The sequence below is a fragment of the Sorex fumeus genome, unplaced genomic scaffold (genome assembly GCF_029834395.1).
Source record: "Sorex fumeus unplaced genomic scaffold, SorFum_2.1 ptg000044l, whole genome shotgun sequence".
NCBI lineage: Eukaryota > Metazoa > Chordata > Mammalia > Eulipotyphla > Soricidae > Sorex > Sorex fumeus.
Window position 1 is genome coordinate 72,163,522 of NW_026606101.1, and position 19,261 is coordinate 72,182,782.

Genomic DNA, 19,261 nt, shown 5'->3' on the forward strand with positions numbered 1-19,261 from the left:
GGAAGGGCCGGGTGGGCGGGCTGGGGCGGCGCGAGGGCGCCTGCCGCCCGCCCGCGGGCCCCCGAGCGGGACCCCCGCGACCCGGGCGCACCTGGCGGGGGCGGGGCGGGGCTTCCCAAGACCGGCCCGCTGGACACTCGCCCCGCGGGGGCCCCGCACCCCTTCGGCGCCGGCTCCGCGCGGCGATCGCGAGGGCGGGCCGAGCCCCCACGTCTGGGTCGCGTCGTCTGAGGCGCCGGCCGCCCGAGGGCCGGACGCCAGTGCCCGGGAGCTGCTGGCCCGCCGCCAGGCTGACGTCAGCGCTGCGTGCGGGCACGCGCCGTCCCCGGGGCCGGCCAGCCCGCCGCGGACCGGGCCACCGAACCCCGCCCGGCCCTGCCCGGGGGAGCCCACCCGGCCGGTCTCGGGCCTTGGCCGGCCGGACCGGACCACTCGCTCCGGTGAACCAGTCGCCGATTAGCCACGCGGTGGGGCTGGGTGCCCGGTTTGCCTGGGTCCTGTGTCGGATGCCCGGAGATGTGACACGGACGCCTGCCCCGGCCTCTCACCCGGGCGCCCTTAAAAGACCTGCGCGGGGACCGGAGGGCGCGCTTTGCAGGCCGCAGGGTCAGGTCGATCTCCGGACCGCAGGTTAGAGCATCTTGAGGTCGCGCGAGCGACGCCAGAGGTGACCCTGGGGCTCCAGCTGGGAGTAGCCCCTGAGCTGCTGGACGCACACACGCGCACGCACGCTCCCACGGGGCACGTGCGCGCGCGCACACACACACACATGCACACACACACACACGCACACACACGCACACACACACACACACGGTTTTCTTACAAGCTTGCTATCTTTCAGCCTCAACTTCAAAGTAAAGGAAGAAGCAAAGGGCAGTCTCCTCCAGGACCTGAAGAATGCCAATGGATGTCACTGGACCTTTGGGGACTTCTGAACCACTGGAGCACAGGAGGTTCGGGAAGCCTCTTGCCCTATTAATAGTGTATCGTTTTGCGATTTTTAAAAAAGTGTTTTCACTTTATTTTTGCATCACGCCTGGTGATGCTCAGGGGTCTTACTCCTGCCTGTGCCCGAGGGACTATATAGGGTGCCAAGAATTGAACCCAGGTCCCCTGCATGCAAGGCAGATGCCCTTATCTGCTGTACTCAGGCCCCACAACTTTGATTGTTATTTTATTTTATATGGCTTTTGGGAGTCATACCTGGCGATGCTCAGGGGTTACTCCTGGCTCTGCACTGAAGAACTACTCCTGGCAGTGCGCAGGGGACCATATGGGATGCCCAGAATCGAATGCAGGTTCACCATGTGCAAGGCAAATGCCCTCCCTATTGTACTATCACTCAAGCCTTTTGCAACTTTCTTTCTTTTCTTTTTCTTTTTTTTCTTTCTTTTTTTTTTTTAGTGAATAAAATAGTTTTATTTACAGATATTTTCTGAGAGAAATGTAAGGAGAGCAAAAGAGGGAAATACAGCTCCCGAAGAGAGAAGACAGGCTTAAAGAGGGAAAGCTAAAAACACACAGCTCAGGTTGGAGAATGAGCCCTGCCTGGCTCTACAAAGTTGGTTACTTCGTCGGGCGTCCTTCACACTGCCTCATCCTTCACACTGCCTTGGGTTGGAGTTCTCTGTGTGCAGAAAAGTTAAGCTGGCTGTTGTCTCTGAAGAAAAAGCCTTGGGTTCTCGATATCCTATTCCAACCATGACCTTTAAATTCTTTTGAAGCTTCTTTTCTAGTCCCTTTGCAACTTTTAAATTTTACTTTATTTTTTGTGACACTGGAGGTTGATATTTTGGGTAATGGGGAGTGGGAACTGGCTCCTTGCCTGCATAGCATCCCTCTGGCTCCCAAGAAAAGTTTAAGTAAAACGAGCAATAAAATACTTAACAAAGGAACAGAGGACACTTCTCAAGATCAGCACAAGAAATCAGGATGCTGGCTAGAGAGACAGAACCAGGATTAAGACACTTGCCTTTACCCATATTCCAACAACCATGGGAGTGACCCCCACTGGGTATGGCTCCGACTGCCCCAACCTGAGAAAAGGAAATTCGAATGCCACAGCTAAATTGCTACACACCAGCGGCCCCTGAAAGGGCTGAGCACAGGCTTGGCATGTAGGGGCCCAGGTTTTAATCACCAGCACTATGTGACCCCTGAGCACTGCTTGGAGTAATCCCTGAACAACACCAAGTATAAACTCCCCCCTCCCCCCCCAAAAAAAAGACACTGAAAACAAACAACATTTTTCAGGGGAAAGATAATTTTTTGTTTGTTTTTGGGCCACACCCTGTATTGCTCAGTGATTACTCCTACTCTGTGCTCAGGGATTACTCCTGGAGGGGTTCAGGGGACCCTATGGGGTGCCGGGGATAGAATCTAGGTTGACTGTGTGCAAGGGGAGTGCCCTGCCCACTGTACTTCTGCTCCAGACCCTGGGAAGGAGTGTCTAAAAGTCCTCAGAGGGCTTTTAGTACAGCAGGTTGGCGCTTGTGGCTGACCCAGGTTCCGTCCCCAATCCTCTTGGTGCCCTCAGTGCAGAGCCAGGACTAAGCCCTGAGCAAAGCTCGTGCTGTTGAGCTGTTTTTCTGTTATCTTACTAAAATACTTCCTGCTGTTGTTTTGTTTTGGGATTGCTCCGACTGGTGCTCAGGGGCTACACCAGGGTCAGGGCTCCTGAGTTGCTACTGGCAGTGCTCCAGATATGTTAGTTCATAAAATTCTTACGAACTTTCATGTAATTAAAAGCTGCTTACCTTGTTCTGTGGCATGAGTATAACTTGATACCAAAACTGAACTTATTACTCATATCCAAGTGATAAAAATGATAGCCAGTCTTACTTTTACTCTGAATGACTATGTAGAAATTCCAAATAAAACATTGAAAAATGAAGCCTTATAACACGTCATTTAAAAGGCAACGACTAAACAGTGATAATTCCTGAAGCTGGGATAATATAATAAAATATACTGTTATGATTCAGCACACCAGTCTGTACATTAAACTGCAAATCTGCATCTCCAGATGAGAGAGAAAGAGACAGAAAAATCTCCTCGAAAAACTGAGATAAACAGACACGTAAGGAATGTGGATTAAATCTCCTTGAAAAACTGAGATAAACCGATACATAAGGAGTGTGGGTTCTGGGCCTAGAGCAAGAACTCGGGGTGGGGGGGAGAGGGGCTTTTGCACTGCATGAGCCAGACCCGGGTTCAATTCTCGGCACCACATCCTGTCCCCTGAGCCCACCAGGAGTGATTCCTGAGCACAGTCAGATGTGCTCACCCCACCCCCCGAAAAATAGAAGGTAGGTTCTGGGTCTGGAGAACTAGAGAAAAAACTGATGCAGTTGCCTCACAAGTTTGTGGTCACAAGTTCAAATCCCCAGTGTTCCCCACGGTCTCCCAGAACTTTCAGGAATGCACCCCCCACCCACACCACCAAGACCAAAACAGGGACTGGAGAGATAGCACAGAGGGTGAAGGGCTTACTTGGACCACAGCTGACCTGGAATCAATTCCAGCACCACATATGTTCTCCCAGCCCCCACCTGAAATGATCTCTGAGCACAGGCCTAAGAGTAAGCCCTGAGCACTGCTGAGTGTGACTCCAAAACAATGATCATGATCATCCTGTTGTTCGTCAATTGCCTCGAGCAGGCACCATTAACGTCTCCTTCGCCCTGGCCCTGAGATTTTAAAAAGTGCCATATTCAAGGCTCTTTCAGGGTTAGGAGAATGAGACCCATCATTGTTACTGGTATTTGGCATATTGGGTACGCCACGGGGAGTTTGCCAGACTCTGCGGTGTGGGCAGGTTACATTTGGTAGCCTGCCAGGTGGTCCAAAGTAAGAATGAGATAATTAGATATCGCGCGGCTGCAAGTGTGGCCGCACACTTCCAAGAACTGGGTTTTATAGTCTGGGTGAAGGATCTGGGTGGAGGATGCTCAGCCCCGATCCAAGCAGGCTTGGAGATCTCAGCCCTGGGGCCCGCATGCCTTTGTTCCTCTGCCGGTACCTTCATGTGTGTGGAGAATGGTCTCAGCATGGTTGTGGCTGGTTCTGGAGGTCTTCAGCTGCCGGGGCTCTGCTCAGGGCGGGGAGGGAAACTCAACCCGTCCCCATCCAAGGGGCCCTGGCAAGAACAGCCAGGCATGGGGGCAGGAGACTCTGCACTGTTCTCTTCCGGGAGCTCCAAAACAAACAAACAAAAATGAATGTGGGTTTTTTTTTTTTTTTGCTTTTGGGGTCACACCCAGCAATGCTCAGGGGTTACTCCTGGCTCTGCATTCAGGAATTACTCCTGGTGGTGCTAGTGGACCATATGGGATGCCAGGGATCGAACCCAGTTAGGCCGCATGCAAGGTAAACACCCTACCCACCTTACTCTCGCTCTGGCCCTGAGTGTGGGTTCTTAGGCCAGAGAGCAAGTAAGGAATAAGGTACTTGCCTGTGTCCTACCAATTCCTACCAACCCCAGTTCAAATCCCTGAGCACAGAGCCAGAAATAGCCCTATGAACCACTGGATGGCCCCAAAACACACACAGGATCCTCCACCCAGACTATAAAAAGAATGTGGGTTCTCAGAGCTGGAGAGATAATTCAAAGTCCTGAATGCATGCTTTGCATGCTTGCAATCCCATTTTTATTCCCAGTGCCACACGCTCCTCTGAGCACTTCAAGGAAGCAACCACCAAGTCCAGCATCACTGATTGTGGCCCAACCCTTTTCCTTTAAAAAATACGATTGTAGGGGTCAGAGAGATAGTGCAGTGGGTCGGGTACTTGCCCTACACACTGCTGACTCAGTTTCCATCCCAACACCCCATGTGGTCCCTTGAGCACTGTCAAGAATCATCCCTGAGCACAGAACCAGGAGTAGCCCTGGTTATTATACTGTCAGATGTGCCCCCCACAATAAACAAACCATAGAGATGCCTCCAGATGCCAACGCCAGGCTGAACCTCATTTCCAGGGCAACCTGGAAGAGGCAGGTAATCCCAACACCAGCCCCAACGAGCCCTGGCAGCTGAAAACCTCCAGAACCCAATCACTGTGATGCTCACGGTCAATCTCTGAGGCTCAGGACAAGCCTCATCCACGAGAATGAATCTGCTGAAAAACTCAGGTATGCGGCTTCTGTGACCAGAATCTCCAGGCTTGCATGGAATTGGGAATGGGCGACCTCCCCCCATTTCCTTGTCTTTCTGGGAGTCTGGCAGCCTTGCCCACAAACTGCCTTGGGCTCCATATAAGCTCATGAATGGCCGTGAACCAGAGACTCATGAATGAATCTCAGAAGAGAGCCACACGCTGCAGAGATGCCTCCGGATCCCAACGTCATCTCCAGTCGTATCACACGATCTAAAATTCTGGAATTCCTGGAGCACATGGCCACATTTGTGTTCACGTGAGACTTTCTCACTCTGCTCCACTGATGTGCCAAGAGTAGCACCCCACATTTGAGAGGGTGTGATGTAGAAGACGACCAATCTCAAAAAATGAATATTAGCACACAAGCCTCAACCTGCAACAACATGTGAGTAATCTCTTATACAAGGTTTCACTGGCTCCAGGGTAAGATAAAACAATCTTCACACACTTTCCCCTTAAAGGTACTTTTTGGATCATTTCTAGCGAATTATTCATAACAAGCAACACAAAATGAATTATTTAGGACCTGCTTTGGGAGCAGGATTGGGTGATGGTGGGAAAAATCAAAATAATGCTGGTGGGAAGGTGCAGCGGTGGTGGGATTGGCGTTGGAATATTGGATGCAATAAACCATTGTGAACAACTTTATAAAAATAAAATTGGGGGAACAAACCCAAAGAGTGCCTGGAGTTTATTTAGCCTTCTGTTGATCCGTCAGGAGCAGCTCCCCTCCGCCTGCTCCCTGGTCGAGTCTGTCATAGCTGCAGTTCCGAGGAGCTGCTTCACCTGCTGACGCTTGCTCAGCCCTTGAGGGAGGTGCCTGCGTTCACTGCACCCTGAGATGAGAGCCGGAGACTGGGGTGACGTCAGCAGAGGAGCCTCTGCTGAGTCGGATTTCCTCCCCTCCCAGCTGCCTGGGGAGATTCAGAGGGGACAACTTCGAGCCTGACTCAGCTGCTCCGTGACCAAGAATACAGGGGCGCTCCTCCGCTCCAGGGATGCCTTCGCTGCAGTTCCTGCCTGAGACTGTTGCTCATCCCTCGCGCGTCTATGTTTCTTTTTTTTTTTTTTTTGGTGGAGGGGAGGGGTCACACCTAGCGATGTGCAGGGGTTGCTCCTGGCTCTGCACTCAGGAATCACCCCTGGCGGTGCTCGGGGGACTCTATGGGATGCTGGGAGTCGAACCCGGGTCGACTGCGTGCAGGGCAAACGCCCTCCCCGCTGTGCCATTGCTCCAGCCCCCATGTTCGTCGAAAGGACAATCCGGACCCTGAGGAACCGCAGCGGCTTGCAAGGAGGGTGTGGTCCCAAGTTCAAATCCCACATGCGTCAGGTGCGATCCTGGCGACTGTCTGTGCTCCTGGCCAGCGCCAGCACTTTCTGGCTGCCCCCAGCAAGCCCCACCAAGGGGCACTGGCCACTGAAACAGACGCGGGTACCGGGAAGGGAGACTCCCACTGAGCATGCGTGAACACAACCCGAGGCACCACGTGCGCCTCGAGGAGCGAGAGCCCCGGGGCCCACGTGCAAGCCGGCGGCTCAGGGAGGACCGTGAACCCGGAGCAGGGCAGGTGCGCGGCCTCCAGGTCGCCAGCAGGAACTGGAGAAGGAGAGGAGGGAAGAGCAGGACTCAAAAACGAAACAGACAGGAAAGCAGGTTAAAATGGAAAGGGCGAGAAATAAAAACCTCTTGGCACCAAAGAGATGGCAGAGCAGGGAAACGTGCTTGTCTGCAAGGGAAGAGCCAAGGTTCCCTCCCTGGCATCCCGTAGGGTCCTCCAGGCACCACCAGGAGCGATCCTTGCGCACAGAGCCAGGAGTGAGCCCCAAGCTCTGACGGGTGTGACCCCCAAACACACAAAAAGACATCAATTAAATGAACTCTCTCAGGACCCTGAGAGATGGTACAGTGGGATTTTTTTTTCTTCAATTACTGTTGGGGGTGGGGGAGGGGATTTTTGCAGCAGTTCTGGGGGCATGTGAAGGCAGCTCCCTGGGGTGCTCTAGAGGTCATGCAGTGCTGGGATGTCAGACACCCACTCCAGCTACCTGGGTGGGGTCAGGGATTGGGCACCTTCCAAGTGATTTTCAAATGCACTTGACCTGAGGCCAAGTGAAAGTTCTGATTCTATTTAAAGGATCATCAGGAGTTCCAGAGAGAGGCCCCCGGGGTCTGATTTGCATCCCAAGAGAAAAACTCTCCTCTGCAGGAAGTAGACCAAAGAAAAACCAGAGAGATAGCCAAGTGGAAGGCCTTGTGCACTGCCAACCTCGATTTCATCCCCGGCACCCCATAGGACCTGCCAGCCCACCAGGAATGATGCTGAATGGAAACACAGCTGGGTATGGCCCCCAAACCCAAGCCCCCCAAATAATATTTTTTTAAAAAAAGGAAAGGAGAATATCAGGACATTGTTGTGATGATCCAAGAAATAAGGGAAACAGAATGAAATTAGGGTGCTAGGAATAGGGCTCAGTGGGAAGGCACCTGTCCTATAGGCATGAGGCCAAGAGTTTGATCCCCGGGAACGGCCCCATTTTTGGAGTGAAATTCCCAAGCACCGGTCCTGGAATCAGACAAAATCAAAGACAAAAATAGGGGCAGAGACCACTAGAGGTTTGATTGTCCCGTGGCGGTACTTTCTGTTTGCTCAGTTCTCTTCTCTTGCAGGTCGTAAGAGCAAAGCCGTTTTTACAGACGGTGGAGAGAGCCTGAAGGGGCAAACACTGCACAGAAACGCCCAGAACGCAAAGATGCAGAAAAGACACCACCCTGGCGCAGGGCCTTGCTGGAACTCAGGGCATGCTTTCGGGCCAGAAACAGAGCCGGCTCGGGCTGGAGAAATAGCACAGCGGGTAGGGCGTTTGCCTTGCACGCGGCCGACCGGGTTCAAGTACCAGCATCCCATATGGTCCCCTGAGCACTGCCAGGAGTAACTCCTGAGTGCAGAGCCAGGAGTAACCCTTGAGCATCGCTGGGTGTGACCCAAAAAGCAAAAAGGAAAACAAAAAAGAAACAGAGATGGCTCAGAAGGTGCTAGCTTTGCACACGGCCCACCCAGGCTCTGTCCCCAGCTCCGCAGATAGCCCCTGAGCACCTCCAGGAGTAATCCCTGAGCACACCCAAGGGTGACCCAGACCTCTCACACCCAACACCTCTCACACCAGTGTCGCCCAACACTTCCCCCACATTTTAGACAAAAATCAGAGTTGTTGCTAGATGTGGGCTAGGGATGGGTTACGAGGAATAAGATCAGAGTCTGCCTCATACGAAGCAGGCAAACGCTCTATGACTGGGGCCCAGCGCAGGCCCCCGAGTGAGCTGGCTGCGGGCTCTGTGTGGCTCCGTCGCTCCGTCGGCGGGAGACCGTCTCCGAGCTGCTCTTTCCCCCAGTCCTGCTCGTCCCCTGATGGGAGGTTTCCCTTCTGCTCCCCGGTTGCTTTCCCTTCCATCAGGCATGAGTTTATTCTGGCTGTCAAGGGCACAATTGCAGTCCCTAGCATTGCCAGGTGTGTCCAAAACAGAAAACAAAAAACCCCCAAAGCTTTAAGACTGGAAGATAACTTAAAAGGGTAGAACAAATTGCTCTAAATTCATGCTCTGCATGCACAAGAAGTGTACTCAGGAAACCTTCAAACTAGAAAGCACGTATTCTGACCCCGAAACGCTTTTTTAAGTAAAAGAGTGCCATTAAAAGATAGTTTCAGCATGGGGACAGAGACTTTTATTTTTATTGACTTCTCTGTTCTTGGGCTGGAACGATAGCCCAGCGGGTAGGGCATTTGCCTTGCACGTGGCCAACATGGCCTACCCGGGTTCGATTCCTCCGCCCCTCTGGGAGAGCCTGGCAAGCTACCGAGAGTATCTCGCCCGCACGGCAGAGCCTGGCAAGCTCCCCGTGATGTACTCGATATGCCAAAAACAGTGACAACAATGGGACTGGAGAGATAGTACAGCGGGTAGGGCGTTTGTCTTGCACACAGCCGACCTGGGTTTGATTCCCAGCATCCCATATGGTCCCCTGAGCACCGCCAGGAGTAACTCCTGAGTGCAGAGCCAGGAATAACCCCTGTGCATCGCCAGGTGCGACCCAAAAAGCAAAGAAAAAAAAAAACAGTGACAACAAGTCTCACAATGGAGACATTACTGGTGCCCGCTCGAGCAAATCAATGAACAGCGGGAGGACAGTGCTCCAGTGCAGTACTACCCAAGAGTAACCTTGAGCACTGCTGGATGTGGTCCAAAAAGGCAAAAATGAACAAAACAAAGAGACAAAAAGAAAATACAAACTTGGATGTAAATACTCATGTAAGGCCAATGCTTAGTCTTTTGAACTTCTCTCTCACCCTTGCTTGGTTGGTTTTGATAAAAATAAAATATATATATAATATTGTTACATATAATATATATTTCTTTAATATATATAAACAACCAAAATAGTCTTCGATTAATCAATAAATGAATTTAAAATTATATATATAATTTAAATAGAAAGATATTGAAAACACTAATAGCACCAATGCTGATGAGGATCTTCCATTCATGGGTGGTGGGTATGAAAAATGTTTCAGCCACCCTCAAAGGCATTTCATGATATCCCACAAAACTCTGACCCTACATATGAGTGTAACTGTGTTCCTTGGTGTTTATCCAAAAGCGCTGAAAACTTGTTTCCATACAAAAGCTGTACACAAATGTTTCTAACAGCTTTGTTCCTAATTGTCAAAACTTGGAAGCCACCCAGTCTTCAATTAATCGATAAATGAATTAAAAAGATCTACCTCAATAATGAGTGCATAAACGCAATCCATCAAAGTGCTGAACTATTATTCAATGATTAAAAAAGGGTTTACAAGCTTCCTCCGGGATTGCTGGGGAGCAGAGCACTCGCATTGCAAGCATGAGGTCCTGAGCTCAATCCCTGGAACCACAAAATGAAAAATAAAGCAAGAAAAAAATAAATAGATGAGCTACGGAGCAGGGTCGGAGAGAGAGTGTAATAGTATGTGCATGAGCCCATTGCATGCTGGAGGCCTGGTTCAAACCCAGGACTGCGTGATTCCCCCAAGCACCACTGGGGAGTCGCCCCAAAACGCAGATCAGGGGACAGCCCCCTAGGTGTGACCCCCAAACAGACAAACAAATGGGTTGTGTCAGCAAGAAAAGATGTGGAGGAAATGAGGCAGGAGAGCTAGGACAGGGGGTAAGACTCTTGCCTTGCACGTGGCTGACCTAGGTTCCTTCCCTGGGACCCTGATGGTTCCCTGGACACTGTCAGGGGTCACTCCTGACTCAGAGACAGGCGTAGCCCCTGAGTACCACAGGGTGTGGACCAAACCACCTCAACCCCAGAAACTACACATGCAGGAAAAGAGCAATGCATAGGGAGCGAAGGAACCAGCCTGATCTCACTGTTTCCTGTTCTGAAGAGGGCAAAACCACGGAGAAAGCCAAATGCTCAGTGGTTTCAAGGGGGAAGGGGTGGAGGAAGTCATGAGGAGGCAGTGGACAGAGGCCTTCTAGGAGAGAGAAGCTCTTCTAGAGGACAGTAAGGCTGTTCCAGCTCATTATGCGTGTCTCAGTGCATAAAACGTTCCCCCCTCCCCCAAGGGAGCGCCCTAATTAAGCGAGGAAATCTGTACTTGGTCTCTGGGCTCAAGTAGCCGCAGCCTTGGATTTCCCTAGTGGGGGGGGGGTCATCACATGTGGGAGCAGCCAGGGCGGGAGACAGTTACGGGCCTCCAGCTCAGCCGTGCTGTGAACCTAAAAGCGCTCTGAAGAGACTTACAGGTAAATCTTGAACGAGATCAATAAGCTGCAGAAATGCCTCCAGACCCCCAAGTCACCATCCAGTTGAAAATTTAACTCCAGTTGTATCGCCCCATTCAAAATTTTAGATTTACTGGAGCATGCGTCTGTGATCCCAAACTCTGTATCATTGATATGCCAAGAGTAGCGCTCCACATTGGATGGGATGTGAAGTAGAAGGCCAAAGTCTCAATTAAGGAAACATTGACACCTAAGGGTTAATCTGCAACAACATGTTAGTAATCTCTTACACAAGGGCTTAATGAATCCAGAGTAAGATAAAAACATCTTCACACACTCTCTTCTAAGGAATCTTTTTTGATCATTTATATTGACTTACTCATAAGCCAGCTCCCGGAAGAGAACAGCGCAGAGTCTCCTGCCTCTGTGCCTGGCTGTCCTCACCAGGGCCCCTTGGAGGGGGGCAGGTTGAGTTTCCCTCCCCACCCGGAGCAGAGCCCCGGCAGCCGAAGACCTCCAGAACCAGCCACGGCCATGCTGAGACCACTCTCCACACGTTCGGACGAGCCTCACGTATGAAAGAACCGGCAGAGGAACCCAGGCATGCAGGACCCAGGGCTGAGATCTCCAAGCCTGCTCAGATCGATACTGGGCCGCCTCCGCCCAGATCCCCCATCTTCCAGTAGGTAGGCGCTACACCCACCAACTGCCCCTGACGCCGTGTAATCCCATCAATGGCCAAGACCCAGAGACTATACAACCCAGTTCCCGGAAGTGCAACATCTTATTATCTAGTTTTTACTCTGGAGAACCCAGCAGACTACCGAAAGTGTCCTGCCCGCACGGCAGAGTCTGGCAAACTCCCCATGGCGCATTCAATATGCCAAAAACCAGTAAAATGATGGATCTCATTCCCCTGACCTTGAATGTGGCACTTTCTAAAATCTCAGGGCTAGGACGAAGGAGACGTTACTGGTGCCTGCTTGAGGAAATCGATGAACAACAGGATGGCAGGGATACAGTGATTCATGGTCACGGTCACGGTCCTCCCGTTATTCATCGATTTGCTCGAGCGGGCCCAGTAACATCTCCATCGTGAGACTTGTTACTGTGTTTGGTATATTGAATACGTCGCGGGGAGCTTGCCAGGCTCTGCCGTGCGGGCGAGATACTCTCGGTAGCTTGCCGGGCTCTCGAGAGGGGCGGAGGAATCGAACTCAGGTCGGCCATGTTGGCTGCGTGCAAGGCGAATGCCCTACCCGCTGTGCTATCGCTCCAGCCCACAGTGATTCATAACAAGCAATATAAAATAAATCATACAGGGCCTGCTATTGGGACAGGTTTGGGTGGTAGTTGGGAAAATTTGAATTGTGGTGGGAAGGTGCAAAGGTGCTGGGATTTGGATTGGAATAGTAAATGTAATAAATCCTCATGAACAACTTTATAAAAATAAATTTTAAAAAAGTTTTAAAAAGATACCAGACTGATTGTTTAAACCAATTAACAATATAAAAGTGCTCTGAGGATTGTCTATGAATCACTGTCACTGTCCTCCCATTGTTCATCGATTTGCTCAAGCGGACCCAGTAACATTGTGAGACTTGTTGTTACTGTGTTTGGCATATCAAATACATCATAGGTAGCTTGCCAGGCTTTGCCATGAGGGTGAGATACTCTCGGTAGCTTGCCGGCATCTCCGAGAGGGGCAGAGCAATCGAACTTGGGTCGACCAGGTTGGCTACGTGCAAGGCAAACGCCCTACTCGCTGTGCTATCGCTCCACAGTCAAATGTATTGCTCTTGTCCCAAATCTCTGGCAGCTGAAGTCTCCTCTTTCCAGAGACCAACGTTTCTTGTTTGCTGAGCCTATTTCTGGGGATTTCTGAGATGTAGGCAAACTATCCCATGTTATAGCTGTAGATATATAATTTCCTGTTGAGGGCTGGATAGGGGTTTGGGGGTCACACCTGCAGTACTCAGAGCTTCCCCCTGGCTCTATGCTCAGGGATCACTCCTGGCTGGGCTCAAGGGAGGAGTGATCTGGGGATTTAACTAGGGCCATGCACACAAAGCAGTCACCTTACTCACACTATTTCTCTAGCCCTACAGATATAATTTTCTAATGCTATCATGTGCACACTAAAAATTTTGCCACTCTTGGGCTGGAGTGATAGTATTGAGGGTAGGATTCTTGCCTAGCACGCAGCTGACCTGGGTTCAATCCCTGGAATCCCATTTAGTCCCCCAAGCAATACCAGGAGTGATACCTGAGCACAGAGCCAGGAGTAATCCCTGAGCATCGCTGGGTGTCGTCCACAAACAGTTCAGCCCCGACTTTGCTGTTGCTTGTCCTGCTTTTGTCTGGAGACCATCCAATGCTCATATTCCCAGCTCAGTGCTGAGGGTCACTTCCGGCAGTTCTGGGGAGTGACCCTGGGCCTCCAACACGCAGTGTTCCAGTCACTTCCGCAAACTCCCCAGCTCTGCACCTGACCTTTTGTCACTTAATGATATTCCCTGGGGACTTTTCCATACAGGTACAGAAAAAAAAAATTCCTTGTCTTTTGGTAGAGCGTTTGCCTTACAAGTGGCCAACATGGCCGACCCGAGTTCGATTCCTCCGCCCCTCTCGGAGAGCCCGGCAAGCTACCGGGAGTATCTCGCCCGCACGGCAGAGCCTGGCAAGCTCCCCGTGACGTATTCGATGTGCCAAACACAGTAACAACAAAGTCTCCAATGGAGATGTTACTGGGCCCGCTAGAGCAAATCGACGATCAACGGGAGGGCCTTTACCTTTATAAATGAAAAATAAATCGATTAATCAATCCCAAGTTGATGAATGTGGAAAGGGTTTCCAATCTTTTGCTAGGACAAACAACTCTGCAGTGGGTAATGTTAAATTTATTTCACTTGAAAATATGCATAAGTATGTGGTCCTAAGAGTGGAATTAGTGGGCAGCGAATATGTGTATTTGTCAGTCTCCTACATATTTCAAATTTTCCTCCATCGGAGTTGTACCCAGTTACACTTTCTATGGCAAAGTATGCTGAGACAGAGTGAGCAAAAATGTCAAGTCAGGGGGCAGAGAGATAGTTCAGTGGGTGGCCTTGCAAGTGATCAACCTGCGTTCAATCCCTGGCACCTTGTATGGTCCCTCAAGAAGCCCAGGAGTGATCCCTGAGCCCAGAACCAGGAGTAAGACCCGAGAACTGCTGGGTGTGGCCAAAAAAAAAAAAAGAAATATGTAATCAGGGGCTGAAGATATAGTACAGGAGTAACGTACTGGTTTGGCAGCTGATCACTGCATGTGGTCCCCATATGGTCCCCAAGCACCTGGCAGGGGTCACTCCTGACCACTGAGTCAGGACAGTCCCTGCGTACTATGGGTGTGGCTCAAGTAAGCCACCCAGCCCCCAGAAGGTGGGTGTCAAACACTTGGCTCTTTTCCAACTTACTGGTACAAATGCATCATGCTACATTTCTAACTCATAAGCTACCTCGTTTCTATACTCTAGTTTATATATTACCAGCCAACTCCATCCTATGTTATAAGCTGACTCCTGTGAAGGATATATAGTTTGTGAAAGCTTTCATTTCCTTCTCTGTGAGTTCTCTGATGATGTCATTTGCTCATTTCCTTACTGAGGTTTTGTTTTTGTTTTGTTTTGTTTTGGTCACACTTGGTGATGCACGGGGGTTACTCCTGGTTCATGCACTCAGGAATCACTCCTGGATGTGCTCAGGGGACCATATGGTATGCTGGGAATCGAACCCGGGTCGGCTGCATGCAAGGCAAATGCCCTCCCTGCTGAGCTATCACTCCAGCCCAGTTTGGTCTTTTTCTTACTGATTTATAGGCTTTCCATATTTGTGCAGGGACCTCTCCAGGGATGCTGAGGGGCCCAGGGGCACACTTAGCAGTCCACGGAACCCAGGGCCCGTGTAGGCCAGCGAGCACGCCAGCCCTTGGCGCTACCTCCTGGCCCCTTGGACGTTGTCTGTGTTTCATGATCCTAGCAGAAGGATGCAGGGTAAGAAATGTGCTTAATGACGGGTGTTGGGCCAGGCCTCAGTCTAAAGGCAGGTCTATAACCATGGGAAGAAATACAGATGTGTGGGCGGGGGTGGAGAGAGCTCCAGGACTGCAGTGCCTCTCCTGGGCCCGGTTTCTGCCTCCTGCCTGGAGTGCTCCCAGTGTGACCTCGGGGCCCAGGCAGCAGCACATGAACCACAGCCTGCACAGCTGGTCCAAGAATCGTCAGGAGTGGCCCCAGGTTCCTGCAATAATGCTTGAGAGCCCCCCCCCCCCGCCCGCCGCACCCCCGGCCCTGCCTACAATACATCACTTAATCACTTAACTTCCCGTTAGTCGTCGATTTGCTCGAGCGGGCGCCAGTAACGTCTCCATTTGTCCCTGTCGCGTGCTAGTGTAGCCCAATGGCATCTCTTCGCTCTGGGATCATGAAGAGCCTCAAACCGATCGTTCATGATCTTCACGAAGAAGTCTGACCATCTGGTAGGTGGGCGGCCACGTGGTCTTTTGACATCCCGTGGAATCCAGTCAGTAACAGCTCTAGTCCAGCGGTCGTCTTTAAATCTCATTACGTGACCAGCCCATCTGATTTTCGACACCTTGGCAAATGAGACAGTGTCCCTGATTCTTGATCGTCGACGGATGTCGGAACTCCGGATTTTTTCTCTCCTTTGAGTGAACCGTGATATTCCAAGCATAGTTCTTTCTATTCTTCTTTGGGAGACCTGAATAGCATTCTCATCCTGTTTGTGTAGGGCCCAGGTCTCTGAGGCATATGTTAATGCAGGAAGAACAGTGGAATCAAAGAGATGTGCCCGGAGCCGGAGGTTCTTCGTCCTCTTAGCTATTTCTTCGACGTTCTTGAAGGCGTTCCAAGCTGCTCTCTTCCTCCTACACAGCTCGGGTGCCAGATCATTTGTCATGTTGACCTCTCGACCTAGGTACACATAGCTGTTGCATTCGGAGATGGTCATTCCTTTGAGAGTGAATGGAGCATTAGGAACGAGGCTGTTTCTCATAAACATTGTCTTCGTAAGATTCAGCTGTAGTCCTACCTTTCCACACTCACGGTCAAAGTCGACCAGCATTTGTGCTGCTTGGCTGATGTTTGGTGTTATTAAAACAATGTCATCAGCAAAGCGGAGGTGGTGTAATTGCCGACCATCTATCTTCACTCCCATTCCTTCCCATTCCAGTCGTTGCTTGATGTTCTTGCACGGAAGAGCCTGGCAAGCTATCCGTTGTGTATTCGATATGCCAAAACCAGTAACTACAACTGGTCTCATTCACCTGACCCTGAAGGCTTCACCGACATGGCAGCACTGAGAAGGATGAGAAAGGAGAGGCCGACAAAATCTCAAGGCCGACCTAGGCTGCCACAACGAAGGAAGACAAAAATGATCATCTGTACTTTCAATGCACGTACACTAGCATCAGATGCATCCATCGAGGACCTGATGGTACAAGTGCGAATGATCAAGTACCACATCATTGGTCTGACCGAGACAAGAAGGCACGAATCTCACCATGCCGTTTTCGACACTGGAGAAGAATTGTTCCTCGGAACATGCGATAAAAGAGGTGTTGGAGGCGTCGGTGTCCTTGTCAACACAAACTTGGCCAAGAGCATCGATTCATTCGAATGCCTAACAACCCGGATCGGACGTTTACATTTGAATAGATGTGGCTCACTGCCTACAATACATATGTATGGATAAACATGCAGTTCAAGAAGGAACAAAACCTCTGGTGGTTCTTTTCTTCTTGCTTGCTTGCTTTCTTGCTTTCTCTCTCTTGCTTTCATTCCTTCTTTTTCTTTGTTTTTTGGGTCACACCCTGTGATGCTCAGGAGGTACTCCTGGCTCTGCACCCAGGAATCACATCTGGTGATGTTCAGGGTTTACTCTGGGCTCTGCACTCAGGAATTATCCCCAGCAGTGCTCAGGGAACCATATTTGATGCCAGAGGCGAAACCTGGGTCAGCTGTGTGCAAGGCAAACCCCCTACCCACTGCACTATCACTCTGGCCCCTGGTGGTGCTTTCTTACAGCCTCTGAGTTTCTTCAAGATACCCTGTCTTAGGTTGGTTTCTCCCAAATCAGAGCCTGAGGCAGGGCTTGAGTGTGTGCTGATCACCGGGAAAGTTTTCTTTAAGAAAAGCTTGATGGGAAAAAGAGAAGCTGGGTCCTGGAGAAGGAGAGTTAAGGACCGATGTTTTTTAAAGATCAGCCTCATCTGGGGTGACCTTCAGCAGAGTTCTCATCCCTGTGGATATGAAGGTCTGGGTTTTGTGGTACCTGGGTGGACAGTCACTGAGATTGGCACCTCGCTTTCCTGGCAGGCGGCTCCCATCAGCTGCTGGTGATGCTTTGGAGAAAGGGGTTCCACTCGGAGTCAACAGTTCTATCCATCGTGGGGCGGTGGGGCTCAGGGAAAGGGAAGAGAAAGGGATGTGGCAAAGAAACATTAAGATGCTTCCTACCACAATGGCCATTGCAAAGGGAGATTCCACACTGAAATACTTGAAAATGCTGAAGCAAAGAGAATTCACATTGCAATGAGACCTTTTGCCTTTTTTTTATGTTTTAATTTGGGGCCCTTTTGGGTCACATCCAGCAATGCACAGGGGTTCCTCCTGGCTCTGCACTCGGGAATTACTCCTGGCGGTGCTCAGGGGTCATATGGGATGCTGGGACTCGAACCCAGGTAGGCTGCGTGCTAGGCAATCGCACTACCCGCTGTGCTATCACTCTGGCCCCTCTTTTTTTTTTCCTGTTTATTTAATTTATTTTTTAAACACCATGAGGTACAGTTGTAGATTTACAATTTTTTGTGCTTGGGTTTGATTATACAATGATCAGATACCCATCCCTCCACCAGTGCCCATTTTCCACCACCATGGATAATATCCCCCCCCCCCCCTTCCTCTGTGGCAAGGCATTCCCTTTTGTTCTCTCTCTACTTCTGGGTGTTGTGGTCTGCAAAAGAGGCTTTGAGTGGCAAACATGTTCAGTCCATAGTCTACTTTCAACATGCTTCTCCCATCCTGGGAGGATCCTCCCAACACCCTTTATTTGGTGCTCCCTTCTCTATCTGAGCTGCCCTTTCCTCTAGAATGCCCGGCTGGCCACTAAGCTATGGAGTACTCCTCCTGGTGTTGATCTCAGCTATTCTTGGTTATTAATCTCATATTTTGTTACTTTATATCCCCCAGATGAATGCAAACTTTCTATGTGTATCCCTCTCTTTCTGACTCATTTCGCTTAGCATGATACTTTCCATGTTGTACCACTTGTATGTAAATTTCATGACTTCATCTTTTCTAACAGCTACATAGTACTCCATTGTGTAGATGTACCAAAGTTTCTTTAACCAGTCATCTGTTCTTGGGCATTCAGGTTTCTTCCAGGTTCTGGCTATTGTAAAGAGTGCTGCAATGAACAAACAAGTGCAGATGTCACTTCGGCTATACTTTTTTCCCTCTCTGGGATATATTCCCAGGAGTGGTATTGCTGGGTCAAATGGGAGCTCAATTTCTAATTTTTTGAGACTCGTCCATACTGTTTTCCAGAAGGGCTGAACCAGTGGACATTCCCACCAACAGTGAAGGAGTGTCCCTTTCTCGCCACATCCGCGCCAGCATCGGTTGCTTTTGTTCTTGTGGATGTGGGCCAGTCTCTGAGGTGTGAGATGGTATCTCATTGTGGTTCTGATCTGCATCTCCCTGATGACTAATGATGTAGAGCATTTTCTCATGTGCTTTTTTGTCTGCCCCCTTTTTGCTTAATAGCACCTGATAGTTGGAGCTCAGGCTGAGCAGCAGGAATCGGCGAGTGAACATTGCTGAGCACCTGCCCTGTGACCGGTGCTGTGTTAAGTACTAACAAGAAAAGAATCTAGGGGCTGGAGTGATAGCACAGTGCAAGAGGTGCCTTGCGCTAGGCTGACCCACGTCCTGTCCCTGGCACTCCGGGGGGAGTCTCCTGAGCCCCACCAGGAGTGATCCCTGAGTGCAGAGTCAGGAATCAGCCCTGTGCGCCCTGGGTATGGCCCCCCAAAGAAACAGGGGGAAGATTCTATCATACATCAGGAGAGATTTAGAGAAGAATGCACAATTTACACAGACGGGAGAATGATTGACTTAAACCAGGTCTGTTAGACGAGGGACCCGAAAAGTGGGTCTTACTAAGTTCTGGTAAAGTGTCTCTCCTACACATTTCAATGATGCTGCCTGATACCTTTATTTATTGAGTGAGCTGGGCTTTGGGTTTTGGTTTGGTACTTTTTCAACCCACTTG